Here is a 15,880-nt window from a genome sequence, read left to right on the forward strand (position 1 = left end):
CTAATGCTTTCTTTGGAGTGAATTATTTACCATGTCCGAGCTGTTTACTCATTCATAAGGCAGAGGAAAGAGATAATAGTCCCTGCCTCACAAGGGCATTGTGAAGATGAATGAAACAATGCACAAGATAGCATGTACTAGTAGGCTCTCAGTAAATATTAGTTGATAGTAATAAAAGTAAATTTCCATTTTTACTAATCCTCCTTGATAAGGTTGGCTGTCCTTGAAGGTAGCAAGATGAAAGGAGAGGCATGCAAGCATCAGTAACCATAGCAATTTCACAAAATTCACCCCACCAGGAAATAAATTTTATTATCCACTGTGCAGTCATTCATAGTCATTGACCTAAAATGGAACTAACAAACTATACGATGCTCTATAGTTGAGTGCTGTTTTTACTTCATTTATATATCAATATCTCTAACTACCTATCTATCTACCTATCATCTATCTATCTATTGTTTATCTATCTATGGGTTTAAGTATAATAGCACTAAATTGACCAGGTAACTCTGTCACTGGGTTTCTAGAAGTGACATTTGGATAGTTCAATCTTTATCAAGACGTCAACCTTCTCTTCTGAGCTCCAACTCTGTTCTTGTTGATATCCCTCAATTAGCCTCAAATGTGCAAGTAAAATTTGATTCCCTTTCCTCTAATCTTGTTTTTCGGGGTAAGTATCTCTTTATCTCGCTGACCACAGTGATTCATTATTGCATGTCAAATGCTTCTAGACATTGGTGTTCATGAGAATATTGTCACCTCTATCAAGGCCTTTTATCAAATGAAAAATTTTAATTATAATGAGTGTACATGCTTTCACCAAATTGTACTGTTTCTTACTGTTACCCTTATTTTCATAGAATAAATGCCCTTTGACATTTTATAAGATCCCATTACTAATCAATGGTTGAAGAAATCCTGAATCTTATGTTAACTCCTTATGTAAGATGAATCCTATTCTCAATACCTTTTTCTTTATAAAAACAAAATCAAAGACTTGTTTAAGATACTTGGGGAAAGAGACAGTTCTCAAGCAGGAGGTGAGAAGAGAAAGTGAGGGTGAGTGTGATATGGAAATACAGAGTTAATTTTCTGGTTGCTCTGGCTATCTGAGTATGAGTAAGGTACATTAAGATGTCACAGTAAAGATGAACTTTGTCACTATATTTTCAAGTCCATGACTGAGGAATTGTAGGTGGAGAATTTTCTATGCAGTTCCCATTCTGTTGATATTCAGGAAAAAATATATGAAACTCTTATGTGCTGTCTTGATTTTTTTTTGTTTTGGGTACCCTGTATTCTAATGGGAGGTCTAAAATTCAGTCTTCACAACCTGGAGGGATTTCATAAATGCAGGGTGCAATTTGGAATATTAAATATTTTTAAAAAGTCTCTGTGCTTAAAATGTCATAGCAAAAATCTACAGTAAACATCCAAATCATCTCTATTTCAATATTAGTATTGTAGCTGAATGTGCAGAGATTGCATCTCGTTTAATATAATTTTAAGGATGTCTTTGATACTACAAGATAACATTTTCTGTGCTTGTGATTGCTTATAGAAACAGTGATTCATTGATCTGGAGACTACCTTTCTTCAAGGAACAATGGTGTAGAGTTGCTCGTTCTGTCCCTACTAGTTTTTGTCAGGTGTCTGTCGAAGGACCTTTATGTTGATGGTGTTATAAGTAGGAAAGGGATGAGCAGGGGAACACCAGTAGTGTTTCTGGTCCCCACAGTTTTCTTGTGCAAGCGTCAAGGAACACTTTCACATATATGCTCATTAACTTTCTCCAAACGAAATACCCTAACACCCTCATCAGAAAATAGTAAACTACAATAGCACTCACCAAAATAACATAAAATAGACACAGTCCTAGGACCCTGGAGAAGGACCCTACCAACTCAAACTACTTATTTTTAATTATAACTAAACAATTAGAAAGCTTATTTTTTCATTCAGTATCTTTCCATGAAGAACAATTACTCATTAATCTGGATAAAATTCTGTAAAAGGTAAATCATTTGGGAATTTTGTCTGAAGTTTGAGATAAAATGATATTTCACTTATATTTACATTTTATTATCCTTTGGAGTGGCAAAATGACAGATATTAGGATAGTAGATGCCATGCGTGTGAGCAAAATCTGAACATATAATAACAACTAGGACTACCCTTAACAGATAGGACTAAGCACTTTTACAAGTACTACTCAGTTGATTTGCACTACTTTGCCAAGAAGTATACTATTGCCCATACTATTAATCCCCTTTTGCTGGGCTCAAAATGCTGGAGAGATTTACACACATTCACTTAGGAAGTAAATGGAAGATTTGGAACATGAAACAAAGTTTTTGACTATAGATTTTTTTCTTTTTCCAATATTTAACAATGCATCAGGGGAATAGAAACCTATGTGAACAGACAGTAATGTAGGAGAACCTCTGTACATGGAGTTGGGTGAGAATCTTTTGTCCAGAAGCATATTCCCAATGGTGTATGCACCAATAGGGCTAGTAGTAAGACTGCAAAAAGGTATCTCTTGCTAAGAAATTTGGAATACTGGTGGCTCCTATAAAAATAAAAGGAAAAATTGCATTTCATTTAGAGTAATTCTGTATTTAGGTTTTTATGGCTCAAATAAACATGGAAAGTTACCTATTCAATAAATACTTGGCTAAAAGACAATGGACATAATGATTTCTTTAAAGTTCTCTTTGGTTCTATTTGGATGAAACTTAGAAGACTGTATTAATCGTGGTTTTCTTGAGGAAATGGAAATTAAAAAAAATTAATTGCAGAAATATTTATTGCTTGCTATATACCGGTTTTTATACACGAAGGGTACCAAGATGAATGATGTGGTGATTGCTCTCAAGGAGCTCAATCTTAAAGGAGATAAAGGCGTGTGATTTATATGTTATGATATGATTTAGATGACATGGTAAGACAAAAATAAGTATATAAAGGAAGAAGAGAGTGACAGTATACTGAAGTATCAAGGATGGCTTTCCAAAGAAAATAACATCTCATTAGATTTTAAAGAAAGAATAGAGCATTCACCAGAAGGTCATGGTCATTCCCACCAAGGAATAATAGGTCCTGGGGCAGGTGTTTATTCCTCCTGGAGCTTTATATTATAGCAATGAATAACCCTCACATGTTGTAGTAGAAAGATTTCCAGGCTAGGATGAGTACATCTGACTTCTATTCCAAACTCTGCCCTTGACTTTCTTTGAGTCACTGGAAAATATCTCCATCTCTCTGGGCCTCAGTGTGGACAGGATTAATACTAAAGTTTCTTCTGTGTCTGATGCAATCAACTTTATTGAACAAAGCATGAGACTTAAGAGTATAGGCTCTAGGATCCAGCTAGATCTGTGTATGAAATCTAGTTTGACCACTTTCTTGCCATGTTAACTTAGGAAAATTCCTTGATGTGTCTGAGCCTTAGCATCCTCATGAGTAGAAAGAAAATAACGTCAACCTCAGAGACTAATTGTAAGGACTGTGTAAGATAATGTGTATAAAGTGAACTAACTGACACGATTATTGGAGCCATTATACGTTTAGTAATAACATTTAAGGGGGAATTGCATACGTTGGGGGCAATTGATGAACAGTTGAATAGATAATACTAAAATAAGCTTTTGTGCTTCCTTACATATGCCCTCATTGGTCCTACCCGAGTCACAGGTAAAATACCCTTAACATACTGATGAGGCTACTGTGGGGCCAGTCCCTTGGACATAATTGGCAGTGAGCTCTATTAACACAGGGAACAGGTGAGGCCAGGGTTGTGGGTTTGATCCCCATTGGGGCACTTAGGTTCACATTGCTCCATTTTCAACCAATGGCTGCTGGGTGCTGGTCGTCAAATGGGTGCTGACATGTAACTAAATCTGCTCAAACCTGTGTCGAATCTCAAATACCTTCCTTCTTCCAGATCTTAAGTCACCTAAGTTAGATCTTCCCCAGCTATCCTCTCTAAACATTCACCATCTCTGGATGCCCTTTTTTCTTTTCAAATATTCTTAGCCCTTATCGCTTTCAGGTATCACTTGGTACTTATCCCTTATAATTAATTGAGTTACCACTTTTATTGTCTGTTTCCCCATCGGAAAGGTAAGCTCCTGGAAGGCAAGAAGGTTTCTCTGTTTGTTTACTAATATTTCCCTATTGCTTTGATTAGTCATTGATACATAATAGACATGTTGAATAAAGAAATGTCACATGAAAATGTATATGATGCATGCAGTTGCCAACACTTTAACCAAGGAGCATGCAGGGGATTCTTTTATAACAGGAGACAGAAAGCTATTAAAGAGTAAATGGCTTCTAAGTAATGGATGTGAGTTTGCCAGCTGTGAGATTTTCTCTCAAAGTTGGAAAGGTCTATAAAATCCTGTTTCACGCTGGCCAGAGACTATATCTTTATAAAGGCATATTTGCAAAGATTGTCAGCAAGGTTTAAAAACAAAAGGAACACTGGAGAAAACAGCCATTTGAAAATTCATGTCTCCTGAATTCCAGTCACTTGCATGGATCTGTGAAAATGCTGAAGACAGAAAAAATAAAACAATATCAGTAGAGTTATTAAGGTAGAAAACATAATGTACGATAAAACCTATAATTATAAAATTTTCAGTTGAAGAAACACATTATCTGGATTCAGGTATGGGCTGTAGGAGTCATAGAAGACTTAATCTTTATATTTTTGATATTTAATGGTAATTTTAATATATTTCACTCTAACATTTAATAAATTCAATCTTGTAAAAATTATTTTCAGTTTGTCCATTTAAAAATCTTTTTTTTTAAATCACATTTTGACCCTATGTAGCTTGATAGATTGGCTTCACTTTTATTTTAGAGCAGTTTTAGGTTCATAGGAAAATTGAGTGGAAGGTATAGAGATTTCCCACATACCTCTGCTTCCACACATGCACAGAGTTGCCCGTACTGACATATCGTAATCAGCCAAGTCTGTACTGTGCTCCACCTGTTCGTCCCTCCCTCCAAGCCCTTGGAAACTATTGATCTTTTTATCGTCTCCATAGTTTTGCCTTTTCCGGAATGTCATATAGTTAGAATCATACAGTATATAGCCTTTTCAGATTGGCTTCTTTCACATAGTAATATGCATTTAAGTTTCCTCTATGTCTTTTTATGCTTAATAGTCATTGCTTCTTGGAACTGAATAATATTCTGTTGTCTGGATGGACAAGTTTACTTATCCATTCACCTACTGAAGGACATCTTGGTTGTTTCCAAGTTTTGGCAATTATAAATAAAGCTGCTATAAATATCCACATACAGGTTTTTGTGCAGATATAAGCTAAATGGGAAAAGAACTTGAAAAAGAATAGATATATGTATATGCATGACTGAATCACTTTGCTGTACACCTGAAACTAACACAACATTGTTAATCAACTATACTCCAATATAAAATAAAGTTTTTTAAAAATAAATTAAAAAAATAATTTGCATTTCCCTGATGAAATATGATATGAAACATCTCTTTATATGCTTACTTTCTGTCTGCATATCTTCTTTGGTGAGGTTTCTGTTAAGGTCCTTACCTCATTTTTTAATTGGATTGTTGGTTTCCTTATTGTTGAGTTTTAAGCATCCTTTGTGTGTTTTTAGAAGACAGTCCCTTATCAGATGTGTCTTTTGCAAATATTTCCTTCCTGTCTGTGGCTTATTTTCTCATTCTTTTGACATTGTCTTCCACAGAGCATAAATTTTTAATTTTAGCGAAGTTCAGCTTATCATTATTTCTTTCATGGATTTGCCTTTGGTGTTTTATTTAAAAAGTCATTGCCATACCCAAGGTTATCTAGATTTGCTCTTGTGCTATTTTCTAGGAGTTTTATAGTTTTATGTTTTACATTTAACTCTATGATCCATTTTGAGTTAATTTTTGTGAAGAGTGTAAGGGCTATATCTAAATTTTTTTTGCTTGTGGATGTCCAATTGTTCCAGCACCATTTGTTGAAAAGATTATTATTGCTCCATTGTATTGCCTTTGCTCCTTTGTCAAAGATATGTTGAGTATATTTATGCAGGTCTATTCTGTTTCATTGATCTATTTGTCTATTCTTTCTTCAATACCACACCATCTTGATTACTGTAGCTTTATAGTAAGTCTTAAATAGAGTAGCATCAGTCCTCCAGCTTTGTTCTTTTTCCTCAATATTGTGTTGGTATTCTGGGTCTTTTGCCTCTCCATATAAATGTTAGAATCAGTTTGTCAGTATCCTCAAAATAACTTGCTGGAATTTTGATTGGGATTGCATTGAATCTACAAGTCAAGTTGGGAAGAACCGGCATCTTGACGATATTATGTCTTCCTCTTCATGAATATGGAATGGTTCTCCACTTATTTAGTCTTCCTTTGATTTCATTCATCATAGTTTTGCAGTTTTACTCATATAGATCTTAAACGTAATTTGTTAGATTTACACCTAAGTATTTAGTTTTGTGGTGCTAATATAAATGGCACTGTGTTTCTGATTTCAAGTTCCACTTGTTCATTACTTGTATATAGGAAATCAAATGAATTTTGTATATTAAATACATATTCTGCAATCTTGTTATAATTGTATATTAGTTCCAGGTGCTTTTTTTTGTTATTGTTGATTCTTTTGGATTTTCTACATACGTTTTTCTAATGTCATTTGCAAACAAAGACAGTTTTAATTCTTCCTAACCAATCTTTATACCTTTTATTTCCTTTTCTTGTCTTATTTCATTAGTTGTAACTTCCAGTATGAAGTTGAAAAGGAGTGATGAGAGGGGTATTCTTGCCTTGTACTTGATTTTAGTAAGAAAGCTTCAACTTTCTCACCATTAGTATGATGTTAGGTGTAGGTTTTTTGTAGATATTATCTATCAAATTGAGGAAGTTTGCCTCTACTCCTAGTTTACTGATAGTTTTTACCATGAATGGGTGTTGAATTTTGTCAAATGCTTTTTCTGCATCTATAGATCTGATCATGTAGTTTTCCTTTATTAGTCAGTTGATGTGATGGAGTATGTTAATTGATTTTTTAAAATAGATCTTTATTGGAGTATAATTGCTTTACAATACTGTGTTACTTTCTGTTGTACACCAAAGTGAATCAGCCATATGTATGCATATATCCCCATATCCCCTCCCTCTTGAGCCTCCCTCCCATCCTACCTATGCCACCCCTCTAGGTCATTGCAAAGCACTGAGTTGATCTCCCTGTGCTATGCTGCTGCTTCCCACTAGCTAACTGTTTTACATTTGGTAGTGTATATATGTCAATGCTACTCTCACTTCGCCCCAACATCCCTCTCCCACCCTGTGTCCTCAAGTCCATTCTTTATGTCTACATCTTTATAACTGCCCTGCAACTAGGTTCATCAGTACCATTTGTTTTTTAGTTTCCACATGTATGCGTTAGCATACAGTATTTGTTTGTCTCTTTCTGACTTACTTCACTCTGTATGACATACTCTAGGTCCATCCACCTCACTACAAATAACTCAATTTCGTTTCTTTTTTTTTTTTTTTAACATCTTTATTGGGGTATAATTGCTTTACAACGGTGTGTTAGTTTCTGCCCTATAACAAAGTGAATCAGTCATACATAAACATATGTTCCCATATGTCTTCCCTGTTGCGTCTCCCTCCCTCCCACCCTCCCCATCCCACCCCTCCAGGCTGTCACAAAGCACCGAGCCAATATCCCTGTGCCATGCGGCTGCTTCCCACTAGCTATCTACCTTACTGCGTTTGTTAGTGTGTATATGCCCATGACTCTCTCTCGCCCTGTCACAGCTCACCCTTCCCCCTCCCCATAACCTCAAGTCCATTCTCTAAGAGGTCTGCGTCTTTATTCCTGCTTTACTCCTAGGTTCTTCATGACATTTTTTTCTTAAATTCCATATATATGTGTTAGCATACGGTATTTGTCTTTTTCTTTCTGACTTACTTCACTCTGTATGACAGACTCTAGGTCTATCTACCTCATTACAAATAGCTCAATTTCGTTTCTTTTTATGGCTGAGTAATATTCCATTGTGTATATGTGCCACATCTTCTTTATCCATTCATCTGTCGATGGACACTTAGATTGCTTCCATGTCCTGGCTATTGTAAATAGAGCTGCAATGAACATTTTGGTACATGACTCTTTTTGAATTATTGTTTTCTCAGGGTATATCCCCAGTAGTGGGATTGCTGGGGTATATGGTAGTTCTATTTTTAGTTTTTTTAAGGAACCTCCATATTGTTTTCCATAGTGGTTATATCAATTTACATTCCCACCAACAGTGCAAGAGGGTTTCCTTTTCACAACACCCTTTGCAGCATTTACTGTTTCTAGATTTTTTGATAATGGCCATTCTGACTGGCGTGAGGTGATACCTCATTGTACTTTGGATTTGCATTACTCTAATAATTAGTGATGCTGAGCATCTTTTCATGTTCCTCTTGGCCCTCTGTATGTCTTCCTTGGTAAAATGTCTATTTAGGTCTTCCGCCCATTTTTTAATTGGATTGTTCTTTTGATATTGAGCTCCATGAGCTGTTTGTATATTTTGGAGATTAATCCTTTGTCTGTTATTTCATTTGCAAATATTTTCTCCCATTCTGAGGGATGTCTTTTTGTCTTGTTTATGGTTTCCTTTGCTATGCAAAAGCTTTTAAGTTTAATTAAGTCTCTTTTTTTTTATTTCTCTTACTCTAGGAGGTGGGTACAAAAAGATCTTGCTGTGGTTTATGTCAAAGAGAGTTCTTCCTATGTTTTCCTCTAAGTTTTATAGTGTCTGGTCTTACATTTAGGTCTTTAAGCCATTTGGAGTTTATTTTTGTGTATGATGTTATGTAGTGTTTTATTTTCATTCTTTTACATGTAGCTGTCTTTTCTCCATTGTATGTTCTTGCCTCCTTTGTCGTAAATTAGGTGACCATATGTGCGTGGGTTTATCTCTGGGCATTCTATCCTGTACCATTGATCTTTATTTCTGTTTTGGTGCCAGTGTCAGACTGTCTTGATTACTGTAGCTTTGTGGTATAGTTTGAAGTCAGGGAGCCTGATTCCTCCAACTCCATTTTTCTTTCTCTAGATTGCTTTGGTTATCTGGGGTCTTTTGTGCTTCCATATGAATTGTAAGATTTTTTTTGTTCTAATTCTGTGAAGAATGCCATTGGTAGTTTGATAGGGGTTGCATTGAATCTGTAGATTGTTTTGGGTAGTATAGTCATTTTCACAATATTGAGTCTTCCAATCCAAGAACATGGTATATTTCTCCATCTATTTATGTCACCTTTGATTTTATTCATCAGTGTTTTATAGGTTTCTGAGTAGAAGTCTTTTGCCTCCTTAGGCAGGTTTATTCCTAGGTATTTTATTTTTTGTTGTTGCAATGGTAAATGGGAGTGTTTCCTTAAATTCTCTTTCACATTTTTTGTCATTAGTGTATAGGAATGCAAGAGATTTCTGTGCATTAATTTTGTATCCTGCTACTTTCCCAAATTCATTGATTAGTTCTAGTAGTTTTCTAGCAACATCTTTAGGATTCTCTATACGTAGTATCATGTCATCTGCAAACAGTGACAGTTTTACTTCTTTTCCAATTTGTATTCCTTTTATTTATTTTTCTTCTCTGATTGCCATGGCTAGGATTTCCAAAACTATATTGAATAATACTGGCGAGAGAGGCCATCCTTGTCTTGTTCCTGATCTTGGAACAAGATCCAAGTGGAAATGCTTTCAGTTTTTCACCATTGACTATGATGCTTGCTGTGGGTTTGTCATATATGGCATTTATTCTGTTGAGGTAGGTTCCCTCTATGCCCATTTTCTGGAGAGTTTTTATCATATATGGGTGTTGAATGTTGTCAAAAGCTTTTTCTGCATCTATTGAGATGATCATATGGTTTTTATTCCTTAATTGGTTAATGTGGTGTATCACGTTGATTGATTCGCATGTATTGAAGAATCCTTGCATCCCTGGGATAGCTCCCACTTGATCATGGTGTGTGATCCTTCTAATGTGTTGTTGGATTCTGTTTGCTAGTATTTTGTTGAGAATTTTTGCATCTATGTTCATCAGTGATATTGGTCTGTAATTTTCTTTTTTTGTGATATCTTTTTCTGGTTTTGGTATCAGAGTGATGATGGCTTTGTAGAATGAATTTGGGAGTGTTTCTCCCTCTGCAGTTTTTTGGAAGAGTTGGAGAGGGATCAGTGTTAGCTCTTCTCTAAATGTTTGATAGAATTCACCTGTGAAGCCATCTCATCCTGGACTTTCGTTTGTTGAAAAATTTTAAATTATGGTTTCAATTTCATTACTTGTGATAGGTCTGTTTTTATTTTCTAATTCTTCCTGTTTCAGTTTTGGAAACTTGTACCTTTCTAAGAATTTGTCCATTTCTTCGTGGTTGTCCATTTTATTGGCATATAGTTGTTTGTAGTAGGCTCTTACAATCCTTTGTATTTCTGTGGTGGAAGTTGTGATTTCTCGTTTTTCATTTCTAATTTTATTGATTTACATCCTCTCCCTTTTTTTCTTGATGAAAAAAAACATCATTTTTTATGAGTGATGAGTCTGGCTAAGGGTTTATCAGTTTTGTTTATCTTCTCAATGAACCAGCTTTTAGTTTTATTGATCTTTGCTATTGTTTTCTTCATTTCTATTTCACTTATTTCTGCTCTGATCTTTATGATTTCTTTCTTCCTACTGACTTTGGGTTTGCTTTGTTCTTCTTTCTCTAGTTGTTTTAAGTGTGGGGTTAGATTGTTTATTTGAGATTTTTCTTGTTTTTTGATGTGAGATTGAATTGCTATAAACTTCCCTCTTAGAACTGCTTTTTCTGCATCCCATAGGTTTGGGTCATCATGTTTTTGTTGTCATTTTTTTCTATATATTTTAAAATTTCTTCTTTGACTTCTTCAGCTATGTCTTGATTATTTAGTAGTGCACTGTTTAGCCTCCATGTATTTGTGTTTTTTACAGTTTTTTTTCTGTAATTGATTTCCAATCTCATAGCACTGTGGTCAGAAAAGATGCTTGATATGATTTCAGTTTTCTTAAATTTACTGAGGCTTGATTTGTGACCCAAGATGTGATCTATCCTGGAGAATGTTCCATGTGCACTTGAGAAGAAAGCCTGTTCTGCCACTTTTGGGTGGAATGTTTTATAGATATCAAATCTATCTGGTCTGTTGTGTCATTTGAAGCTTGTTTTTCCTTATTTATTTTCTGTTTGCATGATGTGTTCATTGGTGTAAGTGGGGTGTTAAAGTCCCCTGCTATTATTGTGTTACTGTTGATTTCTCCTTTCATGGTTGGTAGCATTTGCCTTATGTATTGAGGTGCTCCTATATTGGGTGCATAAATATTTACAATTGTTATATCTTCCTCTTGGATTGTTCCTTTGATCATTAAGTAATGTCCCTCCTTGTCTCTTGTAACTGTCTTTATTTTAAAGTCTGTTTTTTCTGATATGAGTATTGCTACCCAAGCTTTCTTTTGATTTTCATTTGCATGGAATATCTTTTTCCATCCCCTCACTTTCAGTCTGTATGTGTCCCTAGGTATGAAGTGGGTCTCTTGTAGACAGCATATATATGGGTCTTGTTTTTGTATCCATTCAGTCAGTCTGTGTCTTTTGGTTGGAGCATTTAATCCATTTACATTCAAGGTTATTATCGATATGTATGTTCCTATTACAATTTTCTTAATTGTTTTGGGTTTGTTTTCATTGTCTTTTTCTTCTCTTGTGTTTCCTGCCTAGAGAAGTTTCTTTAGCATTTGTTGTAAAGCTGGTTTGATGGTGCTGAAGTCTGTTAGCTTTTGCTTGTCTGAAAAGCTTTTGATTTCTCCATCGAATCTGAATGAGATCCTTGCTGGCTAGAGTAATCTTGGTTATAGGTTTTTCTGTTTCATCACTTTAAGTATATCCTGCCACTTCCTTCTGGCCTACAGAGTTCTGCTGAACAATCAGCTGATAACCTCATAGGAATTCCTGTGTATTTTATTTTTTCCTTTTTCCCTTGCTGCTTTTAATATTTTTTCTTTGAATTTAATTTTTGTTGGTTTGATTAATATGTGTCTTGGTGTGTTTTTCCTAGGGTTTATCCTGTATGGGATTCTCTGTGCTTCCTGGATTTAGGTGACTCTTTCCTTTTCCATGTTAGGGAATTTTCCGACTATAATCTCTTCAAATATTTTCTCAGGCCCTTTCTTTTTCAGTTATTCTTCTGGGACCCCTATAATTCGAATGTTGGTGCGTTTAGTGTTCTCCCAGAGGTCTCTCAGATTGTCTTCAATTCTTTTCTTTCTTTTTCATTTATTCTGCTCCCCAATAGTTATTTCTATCATTTTGTCTTCCAACTCACTTATTTGTTCTTCTCTCTGTTATTCTGTTATTGATTGCTTCTAGTGTGTTTTTCATTTCAGTTATTGTGTTGTTCATCTCCGTTTGTTTGTTCTTTAGTTCTTCTAGATCTTTGTTAAATATTTCTTGTATTTTCTCAATACATGCCTCCATTCTATTTCTGAGATTCTCGATTATCTTTACTATCATTACTCTGAGTTCTTTTTCAGATAGATTGCCTATTTCCTCTTCATTTTATTGGTCTTGTAGGTTTTTACTTTGCTCCTTCATCTGTGACCTATTTTTTTGCCATCTCACTTTTTTTTTTTTTTAATGAGTGAGATTGTGTTCCTGTCTTACTGGTTGTTTGGCCTGAAGCTTCCAACACTGGAGTTTGTAGGCTGTTGGGTAGAGCTGGTTCTTGGTGCTGAGATGAGAACCTCTGTGAGACATCACTCCAATGAATATTCCCTGGGGTCTGAGATTCTCTGTTAGTCCAGTGGTTCGGACTCAGAGCTCTCACCGCCGGAGCTTCGGCTCAACCTCCAGGTCGTGAACCAAGATCCCACAAGCCACGTGGGTGGCAAAAAAAAGAAAAACATAATAAAAAAAAGAAAGAGAACGATAACAAAGTTAGAAATATAGTTAGACAAGGAAACTAACAGATATGTTAGAAAGAATATAAAAATAAAAATATAGATGAATCAACAACCAGAAAGTACAACAGTACCATAATAGTAAAAAAGAGGAAGAGGGGGAAAAAAAGGGGGGTGAAGGCCTTGGCTTTGGATGGCGGGGCCTAAGCAAGGGCATGGTTTGGGCGGTGGATGGGACCTATGCTTAGGACCCAAAGGGCTGGAAAAGGCCCTGGGGGCTGTGGGGGTTGAGTCTTAGGCTCAACGGAACAGTAGGCATCCAGGCATGCCCCCCACCCCTGGTATTGGGGGGGAACCTCACCTGCGAGCCCAGCAGGCTCCTTGGGCTCGAGTTGGTGGGGCAGTCACCCTCTGCTCCTCCTGGAGGGCCCCTCCCACCTCCCTCTCCTGATCTCCCCGGCCTCCCTACTATGCCCCCAGGAACAATGAGGTTGGGGGAGGGGTTGGCCCTGGAGGGCAGGGGAATGGCCTGGGAGCTCAGCAGGTTCCCCGGGCCTGAGTGGGTGGGGCAATCGCCCTCCACTCCTCTCCTGCTCCTCCTAGAGAGCCCCTCCCACCTGCCTCTCCTGATCTCCCCAGCCTCAGGGGCGCCAATGCTGTCTGGCCTCCACTCCTCCTTCCCCTTCAGTACCCCCACGTCCTACCGGTCACTTGGGGGTTCCTCCCATTTCCTTGGGCATCAGAGTCCCCCACCAGTGGCCAACAGGTGACCTAGTTGTGGGGAGACGCTAACTCAGCGTCTTCCCACACTGCGATCTTGACTCCACCCCCTAAGTGATTTTTAAATGTAGAACTAGCCTTGCATGCCTGAGATAAATCCCACTTGGTCGTGATGTGTAATTATTTTTATACACTGTTGCATTATATTTGCTAATATTTTGTTGATGATTTTTGCATCTGTGTTCATGAGAGTTATTGGTCTGTAGATTTTTTGCAGTATCTTTGTCTGCTGTTGGTATTATGGTAATGTTGGCCTCATACAATGAGTTAAGAAGTATTCCTTCTGCTTTTAGATATTAAAAGAGATTGTAGAGAATCAATATACTTCCTTTGTAAATATTTGATAGAGTTCACCAATGAACCCATCTAGGCCTGGTGCTTTCTGTTTTGGTGGATTATTAACTATTGGTTCAATATTTTTATAGATATAGGCCTACTCAAGTTTTCTGTTTCTTCTAGTGTGATTTTTGGCATGTCGTATCTTTCAAGGAATTGGTCAATTTCATCTAGAACTTGTTCCCGATCTTAGTGGTAAGGCTTCTAGGTTCTCACCAAAAGGTATGATGTTATCTGTAGGTATCTTTATTCTTTAATCAGTTGAGAATTCATGAATTTCTGACATTAATAGCATCAAGCCTTCTTTGGAAAAACAGAAGCTATCTCTGTCATTCAATAGCTAAATGACCCTTTGCAACTTATTGAGGCTCTCCAAGTCTCAATTTCTTTCTGTTAAATGGAGAAGTAAAATTTCTCCTTTGTACAGAGATTGTGAGACAACATAATGTAGGTTTACAGCACACTTTGCTAACACATATTAAGTACAGAACAAATGTGGGTCAAATAATGAAATGTGCATAAAAACAACGTCAAAAATTTCCCTCCACTTTAGACAAACATATATGAAATACAAATTTACTAGGTTTGTGATGAGTCCAGTGATATCACTTACAAAATGTATTTGTTTGTTTGGTAAAAATTGGGTCTAAGTAAGAATCTCTTTGCATGATTTTTGGGGAAAGGGCAATAGAATTAAAATGTACCTCTCTCTTACTGCTTTTGCATCTTCCCTTTTATCAGATCAAGGCCCCTGAAATTACCCTTCTAAAGACATATTGAAATGAGTTGAGTGTATCTTCAAAAATACTTGTAGAAAATTGAAATGGTGAATAAAGGAGAAAAGATAACTGTCAGCTAATTCCTCACCTAGAATATGGGATTTTTTTAATATTCTAGCATACATGAGAACAGAAAATGTCATGTGTCTAGTAAAATATTCAGTATCAGAGGGATAGTTTATGATTCACCTTTTACAACACAGATGAAGCAGATTTAAGTACTTCTGTACATTGATGGAGTCATGACAGAATTGGTTGATACAGAGTGTCAAAAATGTCTCCATTTTTCTTAAGTTGGTGTAAGTTTTACTAAACAGACTCAATATACTATACACGAATCTGTGTATTCCACATGGTTAAAATGAGGCCTGTTCAATATTGATAGAGCTCATGTAATGTAGGAAAATTCTCAGAAGAAATGTACAAATAAAGAAAAAAATAGAACTAACTCTACCTCTGTTTTACATCTGGGAACAACAATAAAACTATGAATTATATTTCCCAGCGCCTTTGATAAAAACAGCAATTTAAAAACTCTAATTTTTGCAATTAATCAAATTGAGAACTATAAGATTTTCTTTCTTGGGGGTGGTAGGGGAACCATAAATGGGAGTGCCAAAATAATTTGTAAATCTCTGTATTGGAGAGTTGTTAAGTGGTGTCAGTTTTAATTCTGGAAATAAGAATTATCTCCTAGCATATCTGATAGCCTGTGATAATACAATGACAGATACAGAGTAAAACGGAAATACCATATTTAAGGAAATTATATTTTAATGAGTTTTAATCAGCTCTACTGCACATTGCTCATGTCCCCTGATTAAAAATCATTGATTCAGAGACTTCCAATTTAAAATGGAATCTGGCTACAAGCCTATGATGAATCTTCTCCAATTTCCCACTAAATACCTGTGAAGGGAGAAATATATGACACCCCAGAAGAATATAAAATTAGGACTGACAGATAACTATCAGAATATGTAAAAAGGTAACTAGGAAGAAAGTGAACCAAGGAAATGCAAATA

Source organism: Tursiops truncatus, chromosome 6, assembly GCF_011762595.2.
Source record: "Tursiops truncatus isolate mTurTru1 chromosome 6, mTurTru1.mat.Y, whole genome shotgun sequence".
Classification (NCBI taxonomy): Eukaryota; Metazoa; Chordata; class Mammalia; order Artiodactyla; family Delphinidae; genus Tursiops; species Tursiops truncatus.